Source organism: Zerene cesonia, chromosome 8 (genome assembly GCF_012273895.1).
Source record: "Zerene cesonia ecotype Mississippi chromosome 8, Zerene_cesonia_1.1, whole genome shotgun sequence".
NCBI lineage: Eukaryota > Metazoa > Arthropoda > Insecta > Lepidoptera > Pieridae > Zerene > Zerene cesonia.
Genome location: NC_052109.1, coordinates 8,706,912 through 8,727,337, shown reverse-complemented (window position 1 = coordinate 8,727,337; position 20,426 = coordinate 8,706,912).

The following is a 20,426-nucleotide window of genomic DNA, read 5'->3' as shown; positions in this document are numbered from 1 at the left end:
AGTAATAAATGTTATTTGCAGTTAACAATTTTCTTTTTTCTTTATTACAATATTTATGGCAAGACTAGGTACTTCGAAGGCTGTCACTTGTCGTGTATTATATTTTTAAATTCTCTCGACACATCCCACCAATACAACTTACACACGGTCAACTAGTGATTGTATCTTAATTGTTAAATATTCATACATATCATTAGTTCACGATGTGGTGACATGTAAGCGAACAAAATTATTACCTACAAGTTAGACTTGTGATGATATGAGAAAGTTAATATTACGTAATTCTTTAAATCAGAGACAGTCAGTAGGCAGTTCATAAAACTAAGGAAAACCGTGGAAAGTATATACGCAGTTCGATACCCTAAACGCAATTTGCTTGTTCGTTACTGTATTAAAAACAAATATATATTTCCTAATGATACGTAATATTTGAAAGTTATTAAGTAGGTGCGTGGAGTTCGTCCCTGCGGCACGTCGGTCTGTTTGCTCATCTCCGATACACTTGCATTCAATTAGACATTTGAATATTTATGTAAAGCGCCGTTACTCGCGACTAAATAACTAAACTCAAACTAATAAATTATTGTCCGCGCTCGAGCGTGTATTTGCTCACATTTATGAGTTTGCTCTTTAACGTACGTTGATCTTATGTTCGAATCGATGTTGTTGTATTTCTGCTTTGTCATTTATTTTATAATATATTATTTTGGTAGTAATATCCCCTCATGATAAATTTCTATCGACTTCAAAAAGAGGAGACAATTCGACTGCATTTTTTGTTCTTCTTTTGTTATGATTCTTTTGTATTTGAAAGCTGGCGCCTCACAGGCTTGTACCTTCTACTCTAGTTTTGACGATTTCAAGGCGATTAAATTTTTGGGTTAAAAATAATTATAATCAGAATATTTGTTGAATTTTTGGTGGATTGATTTGATGAATTAACATAGACATACTTTTCCACAGCTTAGACACAGGCCAAATAAAACTATAAACTATATTCAATCAATGTTTTAATACGTTATCTTACACCTCTCATTCACACTTCAACTACAAATAAATCTTATCAAATGATAAACTCTCACACTCGTACAAACAGCAAAATGGTCTATAATATATGAGGTCGGAATGCAATTGATGGACAGTTTCCAATGTCGCACCGTACAAGGAAAATAATAGAATTATTAACGAGTTATCAGCTGTCCGCGTGTCACACTGTGACGTCCCAGGAATTCGCCGCATTCCGGATTCGACACCTACCTGTACCTGTACCTAATGCCTGGATATTGGATGTTGGATGTCAGTGCAAAACGGTAATCCGCGTGTCTACTTCACTCATCAATCGGCACCGCGAGGTAAAGTGCGTTAACCGATTAATGAATACAGCTTTATCTTTAGAAAGAGTTGCTTGAATTTCTGGCTGATTCTTATATGTAGCACAGACTCAAGCAGAGGTAATTCAATTGGATTGACCAACCAAGCAGTGGTGGCTCAGTGGTGTGGACCTCGGACTTCAAAATCGATAAGTCGGGGTTCGAGACCGGGCGAGCGCGCAGGAAATAAATTGATTTTTCAATTTATCTGCGCATGTAGATAATATCACCACTGCTTTAACGGTGAAGGAAAACATCGTGAGGAAACCGGCATGTCCAAGAATTAAAAGTTCGACGACATGTGTCATCTGCCAACCCGCACTTGGCCAGCGTGGTGGATTATGGCCTGAACCCTCATAGGAGGCCTGTGTCCCAGCAGTGGGAACATATATGGGCTGATGATGATGATGACCAACCAAGTGCTTAATGATTAAATCCAAATTAAAGTTTGTAGTTTCAGTTTGTCGCATAAACAACAGAGGGAAAGGACCTAAAGTTATCTTATTCTTAGCATTAAAATTAACAAAATATTATTAATTTGAAATATTTTTTTAGAGAATAAGTTCAAATTGTGTGATTATCGTTTCGACTTGCATTTCAAAAAACAGTTCAGTTTTTTTGACACCACTTTTAATCCCATTCTTCATCTTACCAACCTGGGATAAAGCTTATATGGATGTAGCCGCTTTTATCCTGTAGTTTCGTGTCATCAAAATATTTCTACAAAAATAACTTGACTGTCTTAGGTATTTCAGTACCAAGATTGACCAGAAGTTCAACAGAAACAGAGTTATAAAAGAGTCTTGTATTAAAACCGCGAAAGCGCTCGCGGGGAATCGAACCCAATGGCTTGTGGTCGCGCAGTTTTTGCTGTAATTACTGACGATTTAAATAAATATGCGGTCGGGAGCGGTTTCGGAGTATCACACGACTTTATGGTCAATTACGGTCACCGTCGTGTTACTTTAAGCGATTAGGATATTGCATCGTCTTGGATTCATGTTTTGTAGGAACTCGCAATTGCTCAGTCGCGGTTTCAATAAAAAAATTGAAGCAAAAATTGACTAGTATATCTTATTCTATCAAACCGCAATTAAATACATAGCAATATTGATCGAGACATTCCTTTGTATCACTTGTCTAAAAAGGCCTATTTCCTCCTTATTAATTAAAACTCCATTTGAGTTTTGTTACAAACAAGATCGAAAACTTTTTTGCAGTTAAGCTTACTAAATAAACAAAACTATAAAAATAGATTAGTTTTTTTTAAACAACCAAAATTAAAAAATATATATATATAATGTCTAATAACATTACTCCAATATCCCCTATCCTCAAAGCTTTAACAATCCACGTCCACCCAACCCAAAGACCCATCTCACATCTATAGACGCATTGTAGTGCGCACAATGCTCTAGCGAGTAAATCCGCGCCGAGGTTCCCGAGCAGCAACACGATATTAAGCATCCAACACTACATTAAGCTGAAAGCTGCAACTGAATATGTTTGTTACGACAAGCCCATCTCTCATTGCGGGAGACGGCTCTAAATCACCGGCGCGAGAAGCATTTATACCGCCGGCACCTGTAGTGTGAGACGAGCCCTGTTATAAATCGCCACCAGTTCATACACAGGAATTATACGAAAGTTCACACTGAGCACGCAGTACATTGCGCGCTACCTGAACACTGTAACGTGACTTCCCTGTATTGTAACACGCAATGTATGTAAAATGGGGATAGCGAACAGAATCGTGTGGTTAGTAGAGTGATGGTAGATGCACAATAAAGATGAGCAGATCTTGACCTCTGCAGTATTTAATGCCTGACTTCTAACGGCTTGGGTTCGATTCCTGCTCGATAGCGTGTTTATAAAAAGGATTGTAAAAGCGATGTTAGATATACGTGTGTGGAAACATAGATAATATTGACAGAATCATTTACCTGTGTATAAAATCTAATGCATGGCAATAATTATCGATAAGTTCAAAGATAAATTTCTTTAATACTTGTATTCGCGTATTTAATATCAAAATGAGATAAAAAAATATCAGACTCCTTTTTTGTACAGCGAGAAATAAGGCTGACTCTAACATCGAATTCTATGCATATTTTTTTATATTTGAAGAAGAAAAATTATTTAATTTTTAGTTTTATAGCATTGAAATGCTTTATAAATGAGAAATTTTGAAAGAATAGAAAAATCCTGCCTCGTGATCAAATTTTTTCTATTCTTTCAAAATTTCTCAGAAAAATTATTACCTATTTAATATAAAATATATTTTTAAGCAAAAAAAGCATTTAACACTATTATAAATAGTTAAAAATGGTTTCTTCTCAATTCCAAATCATTCAAATTCCTTTACCACTCGTTTAAAAAGGTATGTCTTACAATGTACTTTTGGTTCCCACAACCAAAATGTCTCTCAGTCCAAACACCGCACAATACGACAGCTGGCAGCCGCTCTGACATTTATCAGCCTTACGCAATATGCGAGTACACACGTACAATGTACAACAATCAAACAAATTGTTTTAAAATGTCATTCCACTAATCATAATTTAGATATTATGATTGGAACATTACGTATTATGCATTTCATAATGCGAGTAGACCTGCATAGACCGGTGGCTAAAGACTTTTGAGATTTTAACAATATATCTTATTTAAATATAATTCTCTTCTACTAAAAAGATCGAAGAGTCCCTTGGGGGAACCCTCTAGATTCTATTATGGGAATAATTGATAGCGATTTCCTATCAAACACAAAAAAAACCACACCACACGGTTAAAATCCCATGGAGTTATTGAGTAATAAACGAAAAGAATCTCCATCGTTTGTGGGATGTCGGTCAAAAATGAGCAGTGCTATGTACTATTGTTATACTTTATCGTAGCAAAATATTTTCCTGTAGAATTAACCATATTTTTGCTGAGTTTAGTAGATATTTGCTTGCACTAGTCTCTTGTCACATATTTATATTGTTAGGAACGATTTCTGTAGACTAGAAATCGTTCCGTTTCGTATCTATTCCATAAACCAGGTACAATATCTAACATATAATATAATTTTACATTTACAAAGTTGTAATGATTTTATTGCAGTTTCCTATATAAATTAGTTCTAATCTGTTCTCGCTAGCAATTAGTATCAATCTAATTTCAAAGCACGAAGTCGATTTACATTGAAAAGTAAATAAACGCGGCTGTAACATAAATTAATAAATGGTGCAAAATGTTCTGAGCGCTGAAAGTTTGTGCACTTAACTCACATCTCATTAGAGGGACACCTACACCAATTAGCTGTAAACACTGCCGCCCGTCACGCGCGTCTGCAATAGGGCTGCCACTTACGACAATATTTAATTTTATTTGATCATGTCAATGTGAATCGAATGATAATAAGAAAATAATCGATTTATAGAAAAATATCATAGTCTGTGGTTGATTTTATTTACTTCATTTAAGAATTCTGTAATACAATGAAACGGTTTAATTCATCCTTGACTAGGATTATGTTCTGTTTGTTTTTATACATGTTCTGCCATATGATGATCATTAGTTTAGACTTTAAAAAAATACTTGTTGCTTTCGAATTCTATGTCAAGGTATTTTGTTGGGCAACACTCATTCATTCAGTTGATCTGGATGAGGTTGTCTGATGATGAAAAATCAATGTTTCATGCCATTTATAATAATTTATAAAATAAAATACTTTCAAAATATCTCTGAGGTGGCAACCCTACCGAGAAACGCAAACCGTACGTATGGTAATGTAGTAAATAGCGGAACATTGCACAGCTCGGTGAGAACTACTTCAGACTAACATTCATTTTACTTAAGCTTATTATAGCCTAGCTTAACCCGCGGCCTCGCTCGCTACTCCGATGTACACAATCACAATAAATTATTACATTATTTACAGACAGATTAGTCTCGATCGTATTTCACGGTTGAAATAGCGTCTACACACAATTACTATGGAGCTTTCTAGAATCTGTGTGTGAGTGCTTTAGTAAAATGATTAATATCGCGATATTTATATTTGCCATTCCTCCGCATGCATTTTACCATCGAGAAAAATACGCTTCATATTGAGATCCTTCGGTCGTTTTTGAGAACGTTGCTTAAAATATATTCTATATCAACATTTTTGTCTAATTTTCGTACATGTTTTATATACTATGCCATACTCAATAAGTTTTTCCTGTCAAAAAAGGTGACAAACTGAACAATGTTATAGGTAATTGCTCTAGACTTATAATAGACAATATTTTAATAAAATATATATTATAATCCTATCCTACTAATTTAAAATAAATTGACCGCCTCCTTGGTACAGTGGTTAACGCGTGAGCGTAGAACCGAGGGGTCCTGGGTTCAATTCCCGGTGGGGACGCACAAAAAAAAATGTCTCGGTCTGGCAGGACACAGAAGGCTGATCACCTACTTGTCCCTAAAGAAAATCGATCAGTGAAACAGATGTATATCATCTGCCCCATACCCCACTAGGGGACACGGGACTTCACTTATCCTACTAATATTATAAATGCGAAAGTTTGTAAGGCTGTGTGAGTATTTGTTGCTCTTTCACGCAAAAACTACTGAACCGATTGCAATTAAATTTTGTACGTAGATAGCTGGACAACTGGAATAACATAAAGGCTACTTTTTAACCCGATATTCCTACGGGATATGGACTTACGCGGGTGAAACAGCGGGGCGTAGCTAGCTACGCTATAATCTATGCTAATATTATAAAGCTTTGTTTGTTTGAACGCACTAATCTCAGAAACTACTGGTCCGTTTTAAAATATTCTTTCAGTGTTAGATAGCCTATTTATTGAGGAGGGCTATAAGATTTATATGCACCACGGGCGAGGCCGGGGCGGACTGCTAGTAACTTATAATAGCTACCATTAACAACACAATAACTCAATTTTGATTTAAACGTACTCATTTACTTCTACACTGTAAAATTACTTAATTACTTTTTATACGTAACTCAATATAACAGTTACCCACATAATTCACAATCTCCGTAACTGCTCTAAATAACGTCCGCCAAACGCTTTGTTAAATACAAAATTTAATCGTCCATTTATCTTCCCTAATACGCTACAAAATGCGTAGAATTTGCCCTAAATGCTTACACGCACCTTGCTAAACTATTGTCTCTTAAGTATGAGGTTACGATTTCGAATCCCATTGGTATAAATACTGTGAATGTTTCAGCGCTTATAATTTAAATGTGATGATTCTTAATGGATGCTTAAATGCAAGTGTAACTAATTTTGCAATCAGAAAAGCAGTGAAACAAAATGGATGAATGAATGAATAGACGTGCAGCTGTAGTATGTATCTTCAACCTTACGTGGTGATAACTCTAATGTTATCAAAAACTAATAAGTCAGATTTTGGGTGTCTACGTGTCAAATAGTCTGGTTATATGTTTGTTTAGATAGTCGACTATGTAGCATGAACGTAAATGGTGGTAACATAACATAAAATATATTTACTTACTAATTTAAATATTTCAAATAAATATTTAAAGCTACTAGACATTCATTATCATCATCAACATCATCATCAGCCCATATATGTTCCCACTGCTGGGACACAGGCCTCCTGTGAGGGTTCACGCCATAATCCACCTAAATATTTTCAAAATCAAAATAATTCAATGTGTATTACATTACATGAAATGAACATAATGAATTAATTACAAATTTAATAGCCTCCCAAAATCAAATTACATTATTAGATTTGATCGTAAAAACGCTAACAAAGAAGTTGATCCCGCCAACAATAGCTAAGTTTTTGTCGTGTCGCCGCCGGTAGTCGTGTCGGTCACGCTCCGCGCCCGCTCCGCTCCCACCGCGTGACGCGCTGAATTACATGCTCGTAAAGAACAAATTAAATTACGTAGCAAAAAGTCGCGTGTCGGATCGGAGCGAATGGCTACAGAGAAATGGCGGCGGTCCCGCGCCGCGCGGACGATTGGATCCGCTTGCTCTGACGAGGTGTGCCTCACAGCTCACTGGCAAATAGTTTCGGTAGCGTGGACACTGCAACTCACTAATCCTTAATATATTTTTTTGTAAGCCCTTGTTTGTATGTATATGTTTAGAACAATACATATGCAATTCGCTCGTAGGTTTTTTTTAGTATTTGGTTACGATATCTCGCTTTAATACGCGATACATAAATCGAACATAGAACACAGATTAAGAACAAGCAACAATAAATCAAAAGATCGGAAATAATTCCTAAATAATCTTGTCACAAATGATTTATTTATTTTATATACATAAATGATGTTTCATATACAAAACTTCGTACCGCCAGGAGTATGTATAGTCATAAATAAAATCAAGATAAAATTATTTGCATTAATTATTTTTTCGACTAATTCTTGAACTTATGCAGGAGTTCTCAATCTAATCCTGAAAATCGTTAAGTTGGGTTTGACGACCCGGATAGCGCAGTGGCTAATGACCCCAAAAACGAACTAATACAGCGTGGGTTCAATCCACATGATTGGACAAAACGCTTTACTTGAAAATATACAGTTTTCAGTTCTGTCGATCTACAAAACAAATTTTATTAGGAAAGGAAATATTTGAATGTATTATCAAAGAAATTAAATACGATTTTCGTCTCCCCATGAGCACGCTCGCTGTGAAGATATCTAGATATAAGAGAAATAATATAACGAATAATAATAAAAATGTAATAAAATCATCTTTATTCAGTCTTCACAACATTAGTACATATCAAAATCTTAAAAATACAGACAAGAGAAAGGATAACGTTAAATAAACTCTTCTTACTGACAAATAGCTCTGAATTGTTGCTATTAAAAAAAAAAAATCTTAAATTCCTATAAAATACTATTCATTTCTTAATGTTAAATCGCGTGAAATTATCACAAGAAAATTCTATTTAGAGAGCCCACAACAGTTCCATAGAATATCTATGAAGGTTTCAACCATAATCCAACACGCTGGCCAAGAAGCTCGCAGAAGAAACGACATTGGATTCTTTGTCACGTCGATTTCCGCACAATACTGTCACCATATCAAGAACAATTTATAAAGTGCACAAAAAATAGAAAAATCTTTTTATTTTTTGCACGTCTAGTCAGAGGCCTTAACTGATCCACTGCTATTCGTGCTGAAGTAATAAAAAGATATATGTACTGAGCACGGGTATACGCAAGATCAATAATTACAGACTCCTTCGGGAAATCGGCATGTAATTGTCCCCTTTGTGTTTCGCCGACGGAATCAGCCAGAACTTTACGGGTAATGTCTAGCGATTACTCGCTCGTATAATTGCTGATTATTTATTTAAAACAACAACAAGTATATTGAAGTAATATATTGCGTACTAAACGTAGTTGTTAAGTTATTTCATTAGTATGTATCTATTTAACGGCTTGGGTGTATGTACTTTGTAATGGAAGATCAAATGGATGAATGGAGGAAGTCATAAATTAATAAATTAATAACGAAAATTAATTAAATGTTCCTTAAATTTACGTCTTTGTGTACCATCTTATATGCAGAAGATGAATAATTATTTATTTATTGTGTTTTTTATACAACTATTGCTTTCTTTAAGACATATATTCTTATCTATTTCTATGTCTCCAGCAGGCATCGAACTCACAACCCCTTTCTCATTAACCACTACACCGGCGGCGGTCACAGAGGTGATATAATCTCGTGTAAGCTGGTATTTACATCGCGTTACCATAGTTACGTGACTGCCCGCATTTTCCGTGTAATGACACACATTAATATGTTTTATGCGCTTGTAACCTGGAGATTAGAAAGCTTGTTTATCAATTATTGTTTATTATTTGTATCTAATATGTTTGAACACAGTTCGAAATGTATTTAATCAAAACTCTCGGGGGCTAGATGGGTTTTGGATTGTAGTTATTTGTTTATGTTTATTGTACACATTATTAGATTAATGATTGATTGTTTTAATTAATTTTTAGTTGTTTAGAAATTTCTGTTCCTTCGTTTATTATAATACAAATTAGATGATGATATTAGATAATCAAAAGCTGTGTAAAAAACTTAAATTGGTAAGGAAAAAAGCCGAAATTGCTAACAAAATACTAATGTTACAAAGCAAAACATGTTTACCTAATAATTAATATCTGCATTTTTTTTTTCATTTTTTTATGTATACCTCGCCATTACCATAAATCAAACTGGTACAATTTTGAGAAACACATTTTAAGAGTTCTAGGAATAAAATATTAAACATAAAATAGCTAAAATGTATCAAGTATCACGCAGGACATTGACCTCAGCATTAATTAAAACTAATGGGCTAATTTTGACGAGATCGCTCTCTGAGAACCTTTTATATGGAGGATATAATGTACTACCAGTTTTATGGTTTTATACGTTAGGTTGCGTACTAGCACAGATAACATAATGCTATACGTACTAGGAACCCGACCCGGTTTCGGGCTCAGTCGCTGTGAAGTAGATGGGATAACGCACAATCGTGTTTTCGCGCGAAAACTCCACCTGACTGCAGCTTGTTCTACAGAGGCGGTCAAACAGAGCAATGAATTAAATATTAATAAAGTAACAATTGTTTTCCCATTTCCCATAGCTCGCCGCAGCTAGCAAGTCATGCGCGCTAATGACTATCGAATTACCGTCAGTCTGTCCGCGCGCACCTCCAAACCTACTCGCCCCGTTGTTACGCCCATTACGACTATTAAATTATAAACTATTGAGGGTCAAAGACTTCCTGTCTTAACAATTCGGCGGCCGACGCTTTAAATTATTTTATAATTGCATGCTTTGTGCTATGTGTATCATTTCTGGGTATCACTGGATTCCCGCTGATTGCTCCGTGGAATAGTTCAATGATCAAATTAAAGGTTTCCATGGTTACGTGCTTACGTTTTCTATAATATTTTCGTTAGTAAAATGTTATAAGGATAAGTATTGCTAACAGATATGATATTATGTTTCTTTGTCGATCTATTTTTCTTAATGGAAGCAAATACATATGATAGAAAAGCTGCCAATTCAGTTTACCAACATAACAATTTCAGTATTATTATGTTAATTAACTTATTTTCATTATCATTTGATTGCTTATTGATATAATAATTTAACAGGCCTCTGAAAATTTTAGATTATTGAGATTCTGATGATTCAATACAATAAACTTAATATAATTTTCCCGTTGGTGGAATATTAAGCAGTATATTAAAGAAATGAGAGTTATCTCTAGATCTGATCGAATTAGCAGCCATTGACAAAAGTAACATAGAAAACCATTCAAAGTCCATGTATAACGAAGGTATTAGAAATAACGGTTAAAAAGTGCTTATTGAGCTGCACGAGCGTCGCCCACGCAGCGCGCACCTGCGACAAGTTGTATTGTGACTCGTTTTATTGCGTTTGGGTAAACACGAGCTTTTGAATACTGAATGCGCTTCTAAATTAATTTATTCAACGCTTATCAAGTGCGATGTTTATATAAATTGTGTAAATAAGGCAGTTTTAGTTACACAAACAAATATTGCTAGTCTTTATTCTTCCTTCACAAAATTGGTTTGTAATCGTTGATAGAGAGATTAATTAGCAAAGGAACAGTGAATTAATTATAATACTACATTTGTACGTACTCAATTCTTAAACTAAAAACATAACTATGGACACTAGTCGTCTAAACTAGGCCGAGCCTGTGTCTAGGCGTCTATCTAATATTTTCAACTAATGGTAAACCCGTGTTCTAAGACTATGAGATCCTAAAATCATCCTATATATATCATATACCAAAATTTTTCACGACGTGATACTTAGAACGTGCCATATCTTTTTTCATATGTTTTCTGTTAGAGTTTATATATTTTAAACTTCTGGTTCAATACGCTATCTATAGTCTTTACTAATATAAGCAAAAAAGGAAAGGTATATACAGGGTGGAGACGACAATTCGACAATAAATGAAAACACCGCAATTACTAGTTCAAGTTCCATGCGTAGTTTGATTGATTGTTGTGGTGTAGTTTTTACCACGTATAACAAATATTTTGAAAAGAGTACTGACAGGATTAATTTCAAAAATAATTTCATTTACCTATATCAAATGGCTTGAAATGTAAAATCCGAGTGATATAAGCTATATAATTTGTAACCAGGCCATTTCAAATCCGTCCACATGAAATCCTGTCATTTTAAACTTTCCCCAATCGTGTATTGAGTTTCATGTAAAGTTTTATTTGTCTATCATTAATCAAATGGAGTCAATGAATAAAAATGCCATTTCTAAGCAATCGTAAAAGTTAAACTAAACAGTTTCGAATTTGACATGGAAAGTTTTTCGGTACAGTAACAACTGTTAGCTAGCGTGCCATCCATCTCGCTGGAAGGGTAATGGCTCAGTAACCACGGGTTTCGGTCCCATAATTTGCACAAATCATCGTCAGACAAGCGCGCGTCTGCGCCCACGCAGCTTTGACCGTTTAAAAAAACGATGGAGCATAATGATGAGCTACCGTTAGCTACAGTTCGATTATTTACAGTTTCTTTGTTTTATGGCTACGATTATGGCTCAAGATGTTCTGGTTATATTTCGTGATGTTTTGTTTCTAGGTGTCTTACCCTATTTTGTTTGTAAATCCTTAAAAATATACATATAAAACATGAATTTATTCAAGTTCTGAATATCGAAATAACTTATATAATATATCGGTTAAAATTAAACTGCTTAGAACAGTTAGAGATAAATAGACTTATGACTGAAAACAGAATGTTCGAGTATTCTCATACATTCTCCTAGCTTCAATCACGTAACAATGACAATTGGAAAGTCAGTGAATCGAGGGCAGGAGCATAACAGTTTCATAACGGTGGAGCTAAAAGGGGAAATATTAAAAATGACGATATCTGAGAGACGACACAAGGGCTGCATACTAACGACGTAGCGGAGACTAGCGAGAGACAACATCGGCGCATGCGGGGAATCAGAATTGAAGCATTACGTGGAGCACTCGAACTTTGACATTACGCTACGGACAAAGATGCGGCGACAGCGGAATATCAAAATACAGTAACATATTTATTGCCCAATTAACATTATTCTTCTAGTCCAGACATATAATCGACACAAAAATAAATGCATTCCAAAAAACTGCAATCATTATAACAAGAAACATCATTATAAATTATAGCAAGAAACATCATTAATAATTATAGAGAAAAAACACAAAACTCATTTCACCGATTAAGGCATCTATCAAATATTCTGAAAAATGATATATAACGATCTCTAGTTAATTATTAACCTTACTCAGTTTTATTTCATTGTTATCTACTTAAAATTATTGTGTGTAGGACTGCATTTTTCATGCCTAAATAAAATCCTAAAAAAATGCGTACGTAATCTCTTTAGACTCCTAAACATTCAAATTAAATATAAAAAAATAACATTACAATTTCTTTTATCGCTCCCGCTGCCGCTTTTAAACAGGAATTCGTTCAGATATCGAAATAATCTTTCACTTAGTATTCAGGTGCTTTCGTAGATGCGTCCACAGATGCATGGCTAATTTAGTCTTTGTTGTTTGCTTCACTTAATGATGTTCTCATTTCCATTATTTTGAACAGATCCAAGTCTAGGGTCATGAGATGATCTCTAGCAAACTATTAACGAGGACTTAGCTTGTAATTGGCGAGTACGTTTCAACTGACATAAACATCTATTGATTTACGATGCGACTGTGAGTGTAGACTGAATTTTGCTATCAACGAGTACCTCATAATACAATTAGATATTTAGTATATGTGGTGACGTGTTTGCGAAATGTATATCGATATAAGTTATTGCTTATGGCTCGAGCAGATTTGAAAGTAGCTTACAACCCGTCACGTTAGCATACAAGGAAAGCTAATATACCTATAATAGCCTACCGTCTACCTATACTCTAACTAGAACAGCAGCAGACTAGACTAGACCTAGGATGGTATTGGCATAAGTTTTTCTACAGCTAAGATTAACTATGGTTTGACCAATTTTCATTTGATCTCAAAATTATTGCCAATTGTATAGGCCTGTATAACTAACGAACAACAAACAAACCACAAAAAACGCGACAAATGAACTTTCCCTCCAAAAACAATATCGTTATCAAATTGAAATAACTTGTTCCACATCTGAGCAGCAGGTTTCACTCGACCGTTTACTATTATCCGGTATTCATTCCAAACGTTTAAACACAATTTGGATGATTGCTTTGTGTTCCACTGCCTGGTGCTTCGCAGCTCGCTGATGGATGGTCACACAGCTGTACACGGTAATTCATCTTAATAACACTTGGAATAACCCGTTTGAGGTCGCAAAACTTGCGCTCAATTATCAGTATCAGTGTTATAAAGAAATCAGGTTTTTGATTAAACGTCTAGAGAAAGGCTTAAGGTTTGGTTGGATAAATAATATATCATTGTAAATGTATTAGATGTAAGAACCATAAATCTGTATTTTCTTTCTTATTACACAATACACGTATAAGAAGAAGATAGAAACAATTAGAAGGTGGTTTTGTACCACAAAAGAATTACTACTTTGATAAAAGGAAAAAAAAACTCGTTCTAAAATTAATGTCAACATTTAAAAAATTTCCTCTTAACACAGGTATTACCTAGAAAGAGAGCCTGAGCCACAATCCACTGTTACAATAATGTAAAACCTACTAAATCAAGATTTATTATTATTTTTTAATTGAACGAGATGTTACGTTAGCTTTGATCGACTCTAACTACCCGTAAACGCCGTAGTTCCATTAAATCACTCGTGAAATCAATAGACATCTGCATAATATTTCAAAGATCATTCAATAAAGTTAAAACGAATTTTCTAGATAAATTAGCTACAACATTTGGATATGTGAGCAAAAAGCCAGATAAAAATATGAAACGCAATTAAATCGAGAACGTGGTGTTTTCGATAAATCACCATTTTTGTGTGCGTCCGAATGCTCACCGTATCATTACCGTGCTACCGGTAAGTGTAACTATTAACTTAATTATACGCTACATTCTTCGGGATGTCTTTTAAATGTTTTAAGTGACCTTCGCATTATTAAAATTCATAAAGTAATTTTGCACTTAGCGAAGAAATAGCATTAGCCTGTCGAGAGAGTTGATTGATTTATGCACGCACACTATTATCGACTATGTGCGAGTATGCATGTGGCTGCAGCTGCTTTAATAACATTGTTTTATAATTAAGACTCACTTTACATTGAGCTACATATTACATATATCTATGCACGTTAATAGAGTATGCTGTTCTGGTTGCTCGGCTGCAAACCGACTGATTTTTAATATGTTAATTCTTAATTTGCTGGTTAAAATATGCATGCATGAAAATAACATGAATTTCCTTTGTATTAATAATGATCTTTTTTACATCATTTTATTACATTATAATTTAAGTTTGTTATAATATTCGACTACCACAAAGTGATTGTTATGAAATAATAAAAAAAATTAAGCAGAAATCTCATTTCATATGAGCTCTTCATTATAATTTTATTTTATGTGCGTTGTATTGACATGTGGGAACAATGATTTTTATTAAAACCTCATCCCCGCCGCTGGACACAAAAAAACACGCATTGTAATGAGCATTACACGTGTGCAGACTGCAGACTTCCCACGAGCAATTTTATTATCTCATTAGCGTGAAGAACGTCTTCATAAAGTGTCGCCGGCCGCGGGACATCGTTCATTACCACCGTAATAGCTTTAATAAAATCCTACACCTGCTCTTACTACATCAAATGCACATTGACGTAATTACCAAAATGATCGCAGTGCATTGCTACTTTTGCAAGCCATTGGATATAGTTCATGCTTTATAAGCGAGCGTTGGAAATATAGATTTACATTATTCTCTTACTTTGTTTACGGTGTAGTAGATGGAAGGTGATTACAGTAGAGCCTGCAGGCTGTAAAGGCGGTAGGAGCGTGAAGGGCGTGCGTTAACAGGTGGTTCCCTCAGGGGTCGCCACTGAGCCCGCTACCATTCCTTCTATTGACTCAGCAGTAATGACATTTCCAGTTCCCCGTGGCATTTGTCCGGTATAAAATGATTTAAATCGCAATGCTTCATTATTTATTATCGCCGGTCTATTTTTGTTTCTCAGATAAGATTAATGGGTGGAGAATGTAGATCGATTTTAGTTTTAATTACAATTTTATTGCTCGAAAGGTGAATTTAATACGTTCGGTATTTATTGTGTCATGCGGTGATTGAATGTGGTAATTTGGTTTATAGCGATTACGGCGCACAAAGTCGTATTTATGTCGGTGATATGATAGATGCTGGCCGCGGGCGCAGTCCGACATGTGAACGGTCTTGCTAAACCTTTGAAGGCTGTATACAGATTACCCGATCTTACAATTGAATATTTAACAGAATTTTCATAGAAATGCTATAAGTTTTAAAAATAAAGTAAACACCATACTATAAACTGCACTAAATTAACGTTTTGAAAATGAACTACACCGCGGACCTGAAACATTATTTTTTTAAGTATCTTGTAATATAGGCTTTGGGAAACATAACTAAGGATCTATATGAGATATTTAAGTGCCCACACTTTATCTAATCGGTATTTTTGTATCTAGAAAAAGACATCGTCACTTAACTGAAGATATAAATTAGATTTGTCATTTAGTATATTATAATACCTTCAGATTGCACCAACCACGTTAACAACTTTATACTTACAATTTAAATTGAGAAACGATTTATACGTTATCGAAGTTTTTCAATGATGACGTGAGAAATGAACATTTTAGTTAACCGAAACATTAAGCTAATACCGAGTCACGCGTTCTGTCTGTCTGTCATTACACTATATTTGGTGTCGGCGAAGAAACGCAATTTACCGCATTTGCAAGCCGAGGTTTTGTTTACACGTTCTTATTGATTTATGGATTATTTTGTGTTTTGCCAATCGTTCGTTGCGTAAGCCCCTTATAAGCCGATTAGCGTGTTTTACAAAATGGCTCTATAAAATATGTGTCTGAGATATTGAAATTTAGGTTAATATCTTGTGCAGGAATTAGCAATAGCTTACAATACATAAAACGGTGAAGGAAAACATCGTGAGAAAACCGGCATGTCCAAGAATCAAAAGTTCGACGGCATGTGACATCTGCCAACCCGCAATTGGCCAGCGTGGTGGATTATGGCCTGAACTCATGGGAGGCCTGTAACCCAGCAGTGGGAACATATATGGGCTGATGATGAATTACAATAATCGTTGTTACGAACAAGTGTACACTAAGCAAAATTTATAATCTAAATACAATCATTTTTCCATTAAAATACAATTATAATGATTCTATTTAATTCATTATTTTTCATACGCTATTTATAAATGAATTTTGACATATTTTTTATTCCATGATAAATAGGATTGCCGAATCATTGTAATAGATATTACAAATTAATCTGGGATATGCGACTATATCATACACATTAACATGATGTATAATAAATAATATGGTGTCGTGGTTGGGACGACATTTCTATAATTGCAACTGTCAAATTGCAAATAAATTATAGCAAAGAGGAGTTTGATCAGCGTAACCGATTATAAATCGAGTAATTAAAAGTAGTTAAGTTTTTATCAAATTACTTTGTCCTATACTCTAGAATTACATTTCACAAATTACACTTCCTCTTGAATTGATTATTAGTATCTAACTTTAGTCATTCTAAATGCTTATATTTAGTTGTAGAAGTATTGTGAGATACTCTGCTAAAACTATATTGTCCCATAACTGATTTTTTACTATATTAACGCAGCAAACAAAATATAATTCAAATTTATTTCCATTCCTTTTGTCATAATAATATCTACCACCTTATTTTGTGTATAAGTCGGTGTTATTGTGTACGTGTAAAATGTTATTAAATATAAACTGTGACGGTACAGTAAGGACACCAGTATTCTAGTCAGTCCCTATCGCGTAGATTACATATAGAACGCATTACGTTAGCTACTACGTATTACCACTTCTAAATCACACCATAAATGGTTAAATTATCCACCTTTAAAATCAGAAGCCTTTAATACCCTATTTCATGGGTTCAAATCTTTTGGATAACATCATAGTGGACAATATGACCTTACCGATAAGGCTGAGGGCATTAGGCTCGTAACAACGACCAACCGTTTGGGATAGCGTCCACCCACGTGTCACACAATGGACAAGGAATCATCGCTTTGAAAGCATTCTGTACATTTTGAGGTTACTGTGGTTGGGATTCATCGCATATCAAGTCATTTAGATGACTGTTATTCCAGATTTCAACAGATGAAGCAATACAGTGGAAGCATCGACTGGTACGGTTATATATTAAGATAATTGTTATCTAGCAATTGCATTTAAAAAGATACATTTTTTAACAATTATTCTTAGAAGCTGAGAATGAAAACATATAGTACTTAGTCAAATTATTGAATACTAGCTGCGCCCTTCCAGTTGTCCAGCTATCTACGTACCAAATCTCATTGCAACCGGTTCAGCAGTTTTTGCGTGAAAGGGCAACAAATACACACACATCCTTATAAACTTCCGCATTTATAATATTAGCAGGATTCATTAACCACTTAATCTTAGTCTATTTTACAACTTAATAATTTACCTCAAAAAAAATTAAGGAGAAAATAACTTTTTGGGAGCAACTGACGTATTAAATATTTGTTTCATACATTTTACTTTGCGTATCATCAATACCTATATAAGCTTTATTTCTTGCTGTTAATATATTTTCATGATGCAACCACATACTTAAACTCAAATGAATCACAGGCATCCTTCCATAATGAACACTTTAGTGAGAGCGCTCAGAAACGCATATAATAATATAATGGTGAATCTCAGCTTACACAACTTTCGGGAGCTTCTGCCCACGCGCCTGCGCAGTGGGCACGCGTGCTGTCTCTCGGCAAGACAGGCTTGTGAACAATATAAGCCAAAACTATCAGATTAAACTATTTAACTATTTAACCTTATTTTAAAACAAAAATGCAAATAATCCTTCATTTTGATTGCGTTTAAAGATAATTAGGTTTTATTTTCATATTATATTTTGGTATGTCATGGTATTTACGTGATCAGTGCATGAAGAGAAACTGCATATTCACTTTTCTTTCCGATAAATTCATTTCATTTCATTCCAAAAAAGAATTAAAAAATCAAATGACAGCATATACCATTCACATGGTGGTATCGCTAGAAAACGTACACAAAGCAAGTGTACAGCATGTCGGGGGGGCGACCTCTACAAATTTTAATATAACCGCCATACATTATTTATTAATTACACATCGACATCTTAAACACTTATATCATGTCTTGTGTCAAATAATTTTAAATTATCGTCCATAAATATCGGAGAGGCTTGTAAAGATGTCCGTTTGTTGAAATTTAATTATTTTATTGAAACTCGTGTAGCTTTATTTCGGTTCTTTGTCGTGTTACGATTTTATTTATCGTTTGGGTAATATCGGAGATTTGAGATTAATGTTAGTACGTTAGTTATTTGAATTACTTTTATATAAATGTAATTTATCTTGTGCAATTTGATTAGCTTTGCTGCTTTCACACATTAACATTGCAATAAGATAAATCTGTCACAGAAAATTATCAAGCAATATTGGCATAATAATTTGTTCCCTATATAACCCTTCGGCAATAATCGCTATTTGTATAAGTTTGTCTGAGTATAGGTTTAAAATTACTGGTGTATTTCATCTCAGATAACCAGCTCACGTAAACGCAAACATGCATCTAACACCTGCCTCATTAGAGGACACTTTATACCTCCCAACTGCAATGCATCGGAGGCCGCGGCGGCGGAGGCGATAATCAGCGTGAAGCACGCAGCCGGCGGTCACCTGATGGATGGGTGGCCACATAATTGACAGCCGCGCCCTGTCCATCACTGACGGGAATTTATTGACGGGAAAATGAAATAAAGTTGGATTTATCGGCTGTCAATTTACAATTTACATGAATAAACTTGAGTTCTAATAATCATAGGTGGCAGGTATGTGGCTGTCTGCGGTTAGGACTAGATATGCAGAAGTTAAAGGAATTTACAGGGAATAATGATATTTTTAAACATGTATAAAGTATTAAAGTGACAGACTGACTTATCTACTTGAATCACTCTAAAAAAATCTGTCAAAATCTGTTGTGTGATTTTAAAGATCATATCATACAGACACACAGTCGGCGGAGAGCGACTTTGTTTTATACTATGTAGTGATTTAAAAAAGGAAGTAATGAACATTTAATTAATATTAACCATTTAAAATATATTAAAGAAGATAGTTCTCAACTGAAATATACCTATTCATTGTCTAAACTCGTACGTAGACAGTGATATATCTACGCAAATATTACAACGAACAAACACACAAGAATCACTGGACCGACTTTTGTATGTGGTAGTCGAGCACGCTTCGGTACGAACTGGGCTAGCTCGCACCGGGGAAGTACCACACCCTCACAAAAGACCGGCGTGAAATAGTGGCATGCCACTGTGTTTCGTTCGGTGAATTCTTTTACCCTTCCTAGTCCTTTCCTTAATTACTCTCGTCAATCCTGTCTTAATCCCTTTCCAGTTTTAAGTCTGCAATCCATTTGTAGAGGCGCAAGGTCTGCAATACCCTACGCTCTTCAAATGTTCATGGGCCGTGGTAGCGCTTACCATCAAGCGACCCACCAGCTCCATTGCCGACGATGACATAAAAAAACCAATCTCAAAAATTCTTTCCGCACTAGAAAGCTGATACTTCACTGAGTGACATGGGCAATATATGTAGCACGGGCGAAGCCGGGACCAACAGCCACAACCAGCCTAGTTACTTATATAAATCCTGCAGACTCAAAAATATGTATGAATAGAGAAAACAATTAATTCATAGGAAAGTGGACGGCTCGGGCGTGCGAAGATACTAGTTCGCGTTACAAACGCGGT